Source organism: Nicotiana attenuata, unplaced genomic scaffold (assembly GCF_001879085.1).
Source record: "Nicotiana attenuata strain UT unplaced genomic scaffold, NIATTr2, whole genome shotgun sequence".
NCBI lineage: Eukaryota > Viridiplantae > Streptophyta > Magnoliopsida > Solanales > Solanaceae > Nicotiana > Nicotiana attenuata.
Window position 1 is genome coordinate 320,495 of NW_017670424.1, and position 11,115 is coordinate 331,609.

The following is an 11,115-nucleotide window of genomic DNA, read 5'->3' on the forward strand; positions in this document are numbered from 1 at the left end:
TTTTTTTATTTTAATAAGAATTGCAACGTCGTGAAAATGCGTCTCGAACCACGTCGCACCAGTGCACCCGTGGTTGTCAACACATTTCACTTCGTTGAGATTTAGATTTGGGTCACATAAATGTGCACCCGTATTTAGGAAGGTAACATTATTAAAATATGCGCCTAGAGCAACTACGCGTTTATTATCTTTGGGGAAGACCGTCAAATTCGCTAAACGGTCCGCCCGAATTCTAAGTCTTTTTATATAGCATTTATTGAGGGCCCCGCAATTTGTAGTTTTATTCGGCGAGGCTCGTCACATTTTAGTTAAAGGTCAATCCTAGAACAATCTACAATTCTCTACTCAATTTGTCTCTAAAAGTAAAAGAAATGCTAATCAATTCAAAATTCTGAGCTTGCTATTGGGCCTCGACGCCAGTTCCTTGACAGGAAGTCATTTGGGCCCAACGTGGGCAAAGACAGGCCCAGAAGTTGGGCGTCTAGGCCAAGATCGATTTCCAGGCAAAGACGAAACGGAGATGCCATAATTCAACTATGAACCATTTAAGAAGTTTGTCAGAACTCAAGCCATTCGCAAACTGATGGACTTACGGACCAATTTTTCAGAGTATTCAGATTATTTTGAGACACCTACACTCTAGCTGCTTTTAATCCCTGACTTTGGATTAATGTATGACAGTAGTACAATTCAATTATGATTTCACTTAACCTTGCATAAACATATCAACGACTCGAATAGACATGAACTAATTTTAACAATACTGGAAATTGAAACTGCATCATACTACATTATACTAGTAGCACACATTAAATTCATACAAACTATTAACTACTGAACTCAACATATACGTACTCAACTCAAAAATTTTACACATGAATTCCAAGACATTTCCTGTTTCAACTTTCAGCTAGCTTTTACCTTCAACAGTAAACTACACCAAATGACACTAACCTATTATGACTAATGAATACTCATAGTCCAAAATCCAAACAGTCCTTGAGTCAAACAACTTAGAAAAACAGTCCCAGTTTGAATACAACAAACAACTAATTAAGAACATAATAAAATTATTAAAGAGCAGTCTCTCAGCAGGAATTTCGAATCAGTTTCATTTCATACTTTCCACAAGTAAAGCTACATCAAATGGAGTTTTAGTTGTGTACCTGGAATATAAACAACAAGAGAAAAGTGGTCAGCAGTAGGGGACGAGCAGCAGTCGAATCACAGCCAAAAACGAACTCATCAGTGAGGTCACAAAATTTAAACAGGAGCAGAAACTCAACCACAGTCAACTCAAATATATTCAAATAAGCTTGGGATTGAATCCAATTATACCAGATAACCCTCAACAAACAGAAGCAAACCACCAAACTTGACTAAACCACAAATCTGACTTGAAAACACCAAAACACTTCTGGAATTATTAATAGACTAACTGAAAAGTGAAATCAGCCTAAAACTCCTAATGGAACAGTGATATTTTTGGATTTTTCTATTAGATTTTCTATTGTTTTTGGATTTTGAAGGTTTGGATTTCAAAACTAGATCTGAAATTAGAGAGAGAGCTTTTTGGGGGGAATTTTGGAGGCTGAAAACTTCTTTCACAAGGCAGAGATGACTGCCTTTTATAGGCAAAGTAGGGGAGAAACTTCAGATTTTAGCTTTGCACTCTAATCCCTATGTTATTTTCAACTTAATCCTTAAGTTTTTAACTTGTTACTCATGCTATCCTATCTATTTTCTAATTTTCACTTCGAACCCCTTCTAGAACATCCTAGTGGATACTAGTTTCCTCTATTCTATTTTAAACTAACCTGGAATTACCCTTTTATTTTTGAAGAAATTGCTAATCTAGATTAATTGTCCTCAAACACTAATTAATTAGAACTAAACCTTACAATGAATTAAAAACACATAATGAAGCAAAGAATTATTGGCACGGATTACTCAAAATAAAACTAAAATTGAAAGCTAGATAGAAAGACGATTAATATCCCAATTAAAGCAGGCTAACTAAAATCTAGACAACTAACTGTTAATCCCAAAATTTAGAAAAAGAATTTGCATAGGACCTAGGTTATGATTTCTTCACACGGGCTGTTTTCAAGGCCCAAAATGGCTGAGGATCTGAATTTATTAAGTTCATGGACCCAAATGTAGTAATTCTTAAACACTGTTAATTAATTAGGACTATTTCTTTTATTATTAGAGACAAATTAAAATAGAAAATTATAGATTGCTTTAGGTTTGCGTTTTAATAATAAAACGAGATGAGCCTCGCTAAACAAAACAAACAAACTGCGGGGCCCTCGATAAATGTTTATACAAAAATACTTAGACTTCGGGATGGGCCGTTTAGCGAATTTCACGGCCTTCCCCAAAGATAATAACGCGTTAGCCTCTTTAAGCGCGTATTTTAATAACATTACCTTCCTAAACTCGGGTGCGCATTTATGTGACCCAAATCCAAATCTCAACGAAGTCAAAATATGTCAAGGATCGCGGGTGCATTTATGTGACGCGGTTCGAGACATGTTTTCACGACGTTGCAATTCTCTTTAAAATAATAATAATAAAAGCGGTTAAAAGCACATAGATTAAAACATGTTGTAAAATCAGATAAATAAGCCAAATATGACAGTTTAGCGACCGTGCTAGAACCATGGAACCCGGGAATGCCTAACACCTTCTCCCGGGTTAACAGAATTCCTTACTCGGATTTCTGGTTCGCGGACTGTTAACAGAGTCATAATTTCCTTGGTTCGGGATTCAACCGGTGACTTGGGACACCATTAATCTCCCAAGTGGGGACTCTGAATCTTACTAATAAATCCCGTTCCGATTGTCCTTTAATTGGAAAAACTCCTTTACATCCTTGCGGGTGTATGAAAAAGGAGGTGTGACACAGGTCAATGTATTTTTTTTTTACAATGAGTGTCCAGTCCCCTTCTATAACTACATATCTTTCTATTTATAAGGGCACATGAGTCACAAAAACCCTAATAGTACAGATCCGAGGAATATTCACTAGAATATTCTCTTCGAAGTCTTATTTCTAAAACTAGCTGTTGCTGCTCTGCTAAAGGGAGTACTCATCCTCGTCCTCGACATTCGTTGAGTCCTCGACCTCGCCTTCGCCCTTCGTTGAAATCAACTTGATGACACATGGCGTCCTTCGAAGGCCTTCTTAATATCGATTAAGCTCACATATAATTATGACAAATTCTAGCTCATACAAGTTAGTCCCTCCGCTTGTTGAGGTCGTCTTCGTGGGCGAGTTCAATGAGCGGATAATAGCGGTCATGGTCGTTGTGACGAAGAGCCGACGTGGCTTTTTGTGAACAGTATATTTCAAACTCTTGGTTTTCCGGGTGACTTGCTGGAACCGTTTCGTCCATGAAAAGGAGTGACATCATGACGTCACTCATCATGATGATGCTTGTTCCCGAGCGTCGCATCGATTTACGCGTGGCTTTTATTGGCTCGGCCATTTTGATTCTTGTGTCAATCATGATGAGTCGTTTCGGGTCTCGTGCCTTCATCTCTCTAAATAGGGATCGTTCCCTCATTATTCAAATTTTACTCTTTGGAATCAACTTTGTTCTTGCGCAAGTTTTTCTGTGATTCTTAAACCCTTTTTGCTTCCCGATTTTCAACTTCTTCACATACTCTTATCTTCCATAAACTTATTAACCATGTCCAATCTTCCCTCTAATGTTGATGAAGAGAGTCACACCATTCCTTTGGCTATTGTGTTCCCTGCTCATGGGGAAGGTGTCGTCGCCGCTATAGAAGATGAAGCTCTTCCTTTAGAGGAGATCATTCCCTGCATCCCTAAGGCTAGGTCCGATTTTAAATGGTAGCCGGACGTGATGACCGGACAATTTCTGTCGTCGATGAAGCCCAAGCACTTGGCTTAATTCAAAACCAAGCTCAGCTTTCCTAGCCATGTAGAATTGATCCCTGCTGGTGAGGACAAAGTGCACGTTCACCGTCCCGGATATTATGCTCTCTATGCCTACCCATTTACCATTGGCTACTCGTTCCCCCTTCTCCCGCTGGTGGAGGGATTTTGCGCCATTGTAGCGTTTGTCCCGCTTAGCTCGCCCTTTATGTTTATAAGGTCATCAAGATGCTATGAAAATTTATAGAACTTGCCGGGGTTGAGGTCACGGTGCGACACTTGGTGCATCTGTTCGCACCTAGCCTCTACAGAGGGATGATGTTGAACCTTCGACATTGTGGGGGCAAATGCTTGGTGGTGAAGATGGACGATAAGAGTAGTCGGCAATTTTGGCTTGACTACTCTACGTCAAGACTGAGACCCTCGTGGCTAATGCCGACGGTTTCCCCAAGGCCTGGAACCATACACGTAAGTGATCGATTTTTTTAAAACCTTTTGAAGCACCTTGTTCATCTCAAATTGGTCGAATAATTCTTCTCTCCCCGCAGCAACTAATCATCCTCCTCTTCTGGTGATACGTATTGCTGACTGATTCAAGCAGGTTCTCCCCTACACGTGGGGATTAATTACTGGCCGAGGTTCTTTCAGAAGTTCATACCGGCCCTCCCCTTGACATGTAATTTTTCTCTTCTGACCGTGATCGTATTTTATATTGGCTTGTGTCATTATAAACCCCTATGCATATTCTTTTTTAGGTTTAGTCAGGGGGACAACAAGAAGGAATAGGGCTCTCATGACCACAATTAGGAGGAGAAGGGACGCTACACCTTTTGTCTCCGCCCCCGTTTTAGCCATTGTGCCTTCTGCCTCTGCCCCTGTTTTGGCTGCTACGCCTACTCCTCCTTTGTTTTTGCTTGTTGACGAGGATGATGAAGTCTCACCCAATGATGGGGACCTACGTCCCCGTAAAAGGAAAGTTGTGGACGCATGATGGGAGTTCCTTTGGTCGTTGACTCAGCAGAAGGTAAATTCACGCTTCGGGAGACGGCAACGATACATGTTGGGGATGATTTTGGAGCAAGCTCTGAGGCCCCTCAATTGGAAGAGGCTAATGAAGGCGTGCCTTTACATCCCGAGGGGGAGATGGTCGTGGAGAGGACGCTGGGTGATAGCTCCATGTCTGCAAGGCAAGAGGGGGCTTCGTCTACCAGGCTGGTAGCGGATGTTTCTCCGGCTGACTAGGACAAAGGGAATGATGTCATCGAAGAGGGCGATGAGTCAGGTCCCGATATGGACCGTGACGATCTTAGGATGATCGATGAGGGACTCAATCGGACGAGGTGAGGATGGATGGAGGCTCAAGGACCATCACGATCCCAATGGATCGTGATTTGCTGAGAATACCGAGGAGGTGGTCCCCGCTCTCGGTCCTCTTTGCTTCGATGCCTAGGGTGTGACCATCAAGGAGATAAATGACAGTTCCCTGTCAAAGAACATTGACGGTCTTGTTCTCAGGGTAAGTATGGTTGTTGTTTGTTCTTTTCCCTTTGTCTTAACTCGTTTCAAAGTTTTAACTTTTGCCTTTTCTTTGATTTAGAGATAGTCATTCTGGAAATTGAGAGTGCTCAAAGGGAGAGGAGACGGAAATAACTTTATGTAATGTTGAAGGGTAAGTACGAAGAGTACCATAGAAAGTACAGGGAAGCTTAGAGGCTACTTCATGAGGGGGCGGAGAAGAGATGAAGAAAAAAGATGAAGAACTGATCGCGGTCGTGGAGAGGCTCAGCATCCTCGGGGGGGATCTTAAGAGAAAAGAGGAGGATCTTGAGCTGAGTAAGGGTGTGGAAGCCCAATACAGCAACCTTCAGAATCCGGTGGACCAGCTGCAAGGCCAGTTGGACGGGTGAGTTTCAAGTGGACGCTCTCCGGGGGGAGGTTGTTGAGAAGCAAAAACTGCTCGAGTAGGCGAAGTCTTCCTGACTGGATGCTCAGATAAAGGTTGACATCCTCGAGCTGGCGAACAGGACTCTCCATTCTGAGCGGGGTAATTCTCTTTCAACGGATAGGGCGAAAGAGGACCGACTTGAGGAGAGGATTGGAGAGTTGGACAAAGAAAACTCCGAGCTGCATGATCGAGTTGCTGCTCTTGAGGCCAAGAAGGCCCAACTGCATGCGCGGCCCTCTGCGCTAATACTTCTGAGTATCCAAACATTCCTCGAGAGCTGTACGAGGAGTGGATCCATGCTGAAGCCCGGCTAGATGTGATCCGTTATTTGAATAAGGCGGGCTCTATTTCTGAGAAGGCCCTCAAGGATGCTCGAGTCAAAGCTCGTGAGACTCGGATCGCTTGTGACTATTTCTTGCCACACCTCAACATGGTTTCGAGGTGTAGAATGGCTTGCGGATGGTGCTTGGTATGACTCCACTTACAGTCAAGGCGAGGATGGGTAGGGCATCGGAGATCGGGATGGTGATGGCCACTAGTTTTTTTTTAACTTCTTATATATTTTTGTTGGCGTCTTAGAGCACTTTTGTAAAAACTCTTCATCTGAATATCAATGTTGACTTTTGTTTTATATGCACCTTTTTCATTTCTGTGTTTTGTTTTTGTACTTGCATATTTTGCTTTTGTGCATGCACGTTTTGCTTCTTTATTCCTTTTATTGTTATCCTGTAGGTGGCCGTAGCCTTTGGACCGAATATCTGTGGGCCATATCGGCCCTTTTTTCAAACAAGTCGAGTATGTCTTTAGTTAAGATGTGGCCAAGGGTTGATAGGTGTTTTTCGATTGGATCGAACACATCTTTAAGTTAAGTCGAAGCCAGGGGCTGATAGGTGTTGTTCGAGCTAGTCGAACATGCTTTTAAGTTAGGTTGAGTCTAGGGGCCGATAGGTGTTATTCGAGCTGGTCGAACGTACCTTTTAGTTAGGTCTAGACCAAGGACCTATAGGTGTTCGAGCTAGTCAAATGAACCTTCAAGTTAGGTCGAGGCCAGGGGCCGATAAGTGTTGTTTGAGCTTGTCGAATGTACCATTTTGGAGAGTAGTTTTGACAAACGTGCATCTTTATTATTTCAAATTTTTTGTTTCAATTACATCATTTTTCGCCCTTAGGCAATTTTTGGAGAAATTTATAAGTTTCAGGCGTTGGCTGGTGTTCCAGTCCCAGTCCCAGTATATCTAGTCCCTTTATTGTTCGACTTGGAGATTCTGGAGGAGTCGGGCAATGAAACAATAAGTCCTCTCATGTATTCCAACTTGAAGTGTCTTATTCCTTGCCTCGTTAAAAACCTACTTGAGATGACCCTATTGGGACAAAACTCAAGTGAGGAAAAAAGAGTACGACTTACGGGCATTTATTAATTTTAAAAGTTGAAGTACTTGAGATGGCTGATATTCCAATTATTTGGTAGGAGATTCCCTTCCATAGATTCCAATTGGAACGAGCCCTCGTCCACTCTGCCTATAATTTTGTACGGTCCGTCCCAGTTTTTTCCAAACTTGCCTTCTCGTGGATCCCTATTTTCTTAGGTTTTGGCTTTGAGTACATAGTCTTTGATCTTGAGCAATCAAACCTATGCCTTTTTGTTGTAGTAGCATTCTGCTTGTTGTTTCTAAGCGACCATCCTTATGTATGCCATGTCTCATCGCTGTTCGACCTCGTCGAGATCTTGTCTCTTATTCTCGTTATTGCTGGTGCTGCTTTCATGGGAGTACCTCAGGCTGGGTTCTCTAACTTCGACTGGTATAATTGTTTCTATTTCGTAGATGAGGGAGTAAGGGCTCTCTCTTGTGCTCGTCTTCAGGGTATTTATGTGCGCCCATAATACTTCTGGGAGTATTTTCGGCCACAGTCCCTTTGACTCTTCAAGTTTCTTTTTTATGATGTTTAGTACTGACTTATTGGAGGATTCCGCTTATCTGTTGCCAGCTGGGTGGTAAGGATTCTAATGTATTCTTTTGATATGCCATTTTTCGAAGAACTCGTGGTTCTTCTTCCCGTGAACTAGGGTCCATTATTACAACTAGTTTCTTTAGGTAGGTCGAATCGGCAGATGATTTTTTCCATATGAAAGTGATTACCTCTTGCTCAAGAACTTGGAAGAATGGCTCTGCTTCCGCCCATTTAGAGAAATAGTCAGTTAAAACTAAAACAAATCTTGCATTATCTCGTCACGGCAGAAGTGGACCCACGACGTCCATTCCCTACTTAATAAATGGACATGGAGAGGTGACCGAATGGAGGTGTTCGCCTGCTTGGTGGATTATTGTGCGTACTTCTGACACTGTTCGCACCTCTTCACGAATTCTGAGGCATCTTTCTTCATGGTAGGCCAATAGTACCCGGCCCGTACGAGTGCTCGATTATCGGAATGAGTGCCGCAATGACCTTTATGTACTTCCTCGAGTACGCGTTGGGTTTGGCTTGGTCCTAAGGCTTTTGCCAAAGGACCGATGTACGTTATTTTGTATAAATCATTGTGAAGGAAGCTGTATCTAGCGGCTTGCATTCTTAGATTTTTAGCCTCCTTTTTGTCATATGGGAGGATGTCGTCGTGCAAATAAGCAATTATACAATAGTGCCAGTGCATGTTAAATTTACATATTTTACCTCAATTTGGTCTAATGACGAGTTAAGGAGATGGACTATGCTGTCGTTATGCTTTTGGTGGCGGCGGAAAATTTGTCGAGGTCGTCTGCTTCAATGTTTTGAGTTTGTGGGATTTGGTCAAGCTGACATTTGTCGAAATTGGGCAGCAATTTGCAGATCTCGGTTTGATATTTTTGAAACCTTTGTTCTTTGATTTGGAAAGTCCCTCTAACTTGGTTGACTATGAGCTGGGAATTACAACGAAGTTTAAGCCGCTTCGTGCCATATTTGAGTGCTAGTCTTAACCCTGCAATTACAGCCTCATACTCGGCCTCGTTGTTAGTCATATTCGGCACCTTATGGAGTGGAAAATTACTTCGCCGGTGGGGACCTCGAGTACGAGTCCCAGTCTGAACCCAGAAGCATTGGATGAGCCATTGGTGTATAGGACCCAGAGGTCTTGTGTTTGAAGAGAAGTTTGAGCGGTTTCCTTCTCGCCCTCAGGCATTACTTTGTGCTAAAGTATGTGACGAAGTTGGCGAGCACTTGCGACTATATTGTTGTCCGAGGCTGATATGTGATGTCGTTCTCACTTAACTCGATGGCCCATTTGGCCAGCCTCTCTGTCAGGTTGGGTTTATGCAAAATTTATCTTAAAGGAAAAATGGTGACGACCGAGATATGGTGGCACTGGAAATTGGGTCTAAGCTTTCGTGAAGCTACAACTAGAGCAAGGGCAAACTTCTCAAGGTGTGGGTACCTCATATCGGCATCTACAACTTTTTTACAAATATAATAAATAGGAGATTGTGTATCTTCATTTTCTTAAAATAGGACGACACTTACTACTACATCAGAGATGGCTAGGTAGAGGATGAGGTGCTCCCCGAGCTCGGGCTTCGAGAGCAAGGGTGGTGATGACAAGTATGCCTTTAGTTCTGGCAGTGCTTGTACTCACTCGGGCGTCCATTCGAGGCCGTTATCCTTTTTGCGTACACTGAAAAACCTATGACATCTATCGGACGACCACGAGAAAAATCTAGATAAGGCGGCAATTCCATCGGTCAGTCGTTGGACTTGTTTCTTAGTAATCAATTGCTAAGGTATCCCTTCGATAGCCTTAATTTGATCTGGGTTGACCTTAATTCCTCGCTGTGATACAAAGAATATCGAAAGCTTCCTTCAAGTGGCCGATATAATCCTCTGCCTTCACGGATTTGTCCAACATGTCGGCGATATATACCTCCATGGTTTTGCTGAGTTGGTCTTTGAACATTTTTGTGACCAACCATTGATTGGTAGCCTCTGCATTCTTCAATAAAAACGGCATGACCCTATAACAATATGTTCCCCTATGGGTGACGAACGTAGTTTTCTCTTGGTCTTCTTCCTCCATGAGTCTTTGGTTGTGACCTGAGTATGCGTCTAGAAAACTTATCAGCTCGTACCCTACCATTGCGTCCATCAGTTGGTCCATGTGTGGCAACGAGAATGAATCTTTCGGGCATGCTTTGTTTAGGTCTGTGAAGTCCACACACGTCCTCTGTTTCCCGTTTTTGTTTTTGACCACCACTACATTGGTAACCTATTTAGGGTATTTCGATTCCCTGATAAAGCCGTTTGTGAATAACATTTCTACTTCCTCATGGACAGCCTCATTGATTGTGGGGTTGAACTTTCATCGGACTTGCCTTACCGGGGGATAGAAGGGGTCGACGTTCAATTTTTGTGTGGCGATCTCTTTGGGGATGCCCGACATATCTGCATGACTAATGGCAAACAAATATGCATTAGTTAAAATAAATTGACCAAATTTACCCGGTTCTCGGAGTTTTGAGTTGAATTAGGCCTTTTACTGAGGTCGCTATGGTCTACTCGGATGGGGTCGAGGTTGTCACAACCCAAATCCACGTGACCGACACCTGGAACACTATCTGACCTGAGTGAACCAACCCATATGATGCACCAAAACTATACGCATGAAAATCAATTTAACTGCGGAAACTCTTTGAAAATTTTATATATTTTCAAGTTAAACAATGGAAAAATTTTCCAATTCAAAATAATACATGAAGTCTTTCATAATTATAACAATGAGACTAAGTAAAATAAATATCTTTTTATGTATGTCGCGTATAGCCCCATTACTACAACTTTTCACTGCTATCTATGGAGCGTCTATACCAAGGAATAGAACTAAGCACTTAGGCTAATACCCGACTAACATAAGTTAAGAAAATAACATGATAGTTACCACGAAATAGGGGTGGTGCCTCGCCATATACCTCAGGAAGAGAGTCATCCTAGCCTTGTCCGTATGTCACGTATCATATCTCATCCTGAAAAATGTAAAATAAGTGAGGCCCTGGAGGGGGCCCCTAAGGGCTGAGTAGACGACAACAATACTCAATAAATGTCATAGACTATCTTTAACTCAAGTTCCTGGCACAAGATTTTACAAAACTTATGCAACGAATATTGGACATAAAGTGATAAACGGTTATATAAATCATGCTCTTTATCATTTTAAATAAAAGACAAGTGAAATGTAAGCCATGGTATAAAGTAAGTCTTAATCAACTTACCTCAACCTTCAAGCTCCAAGAATATATAATGC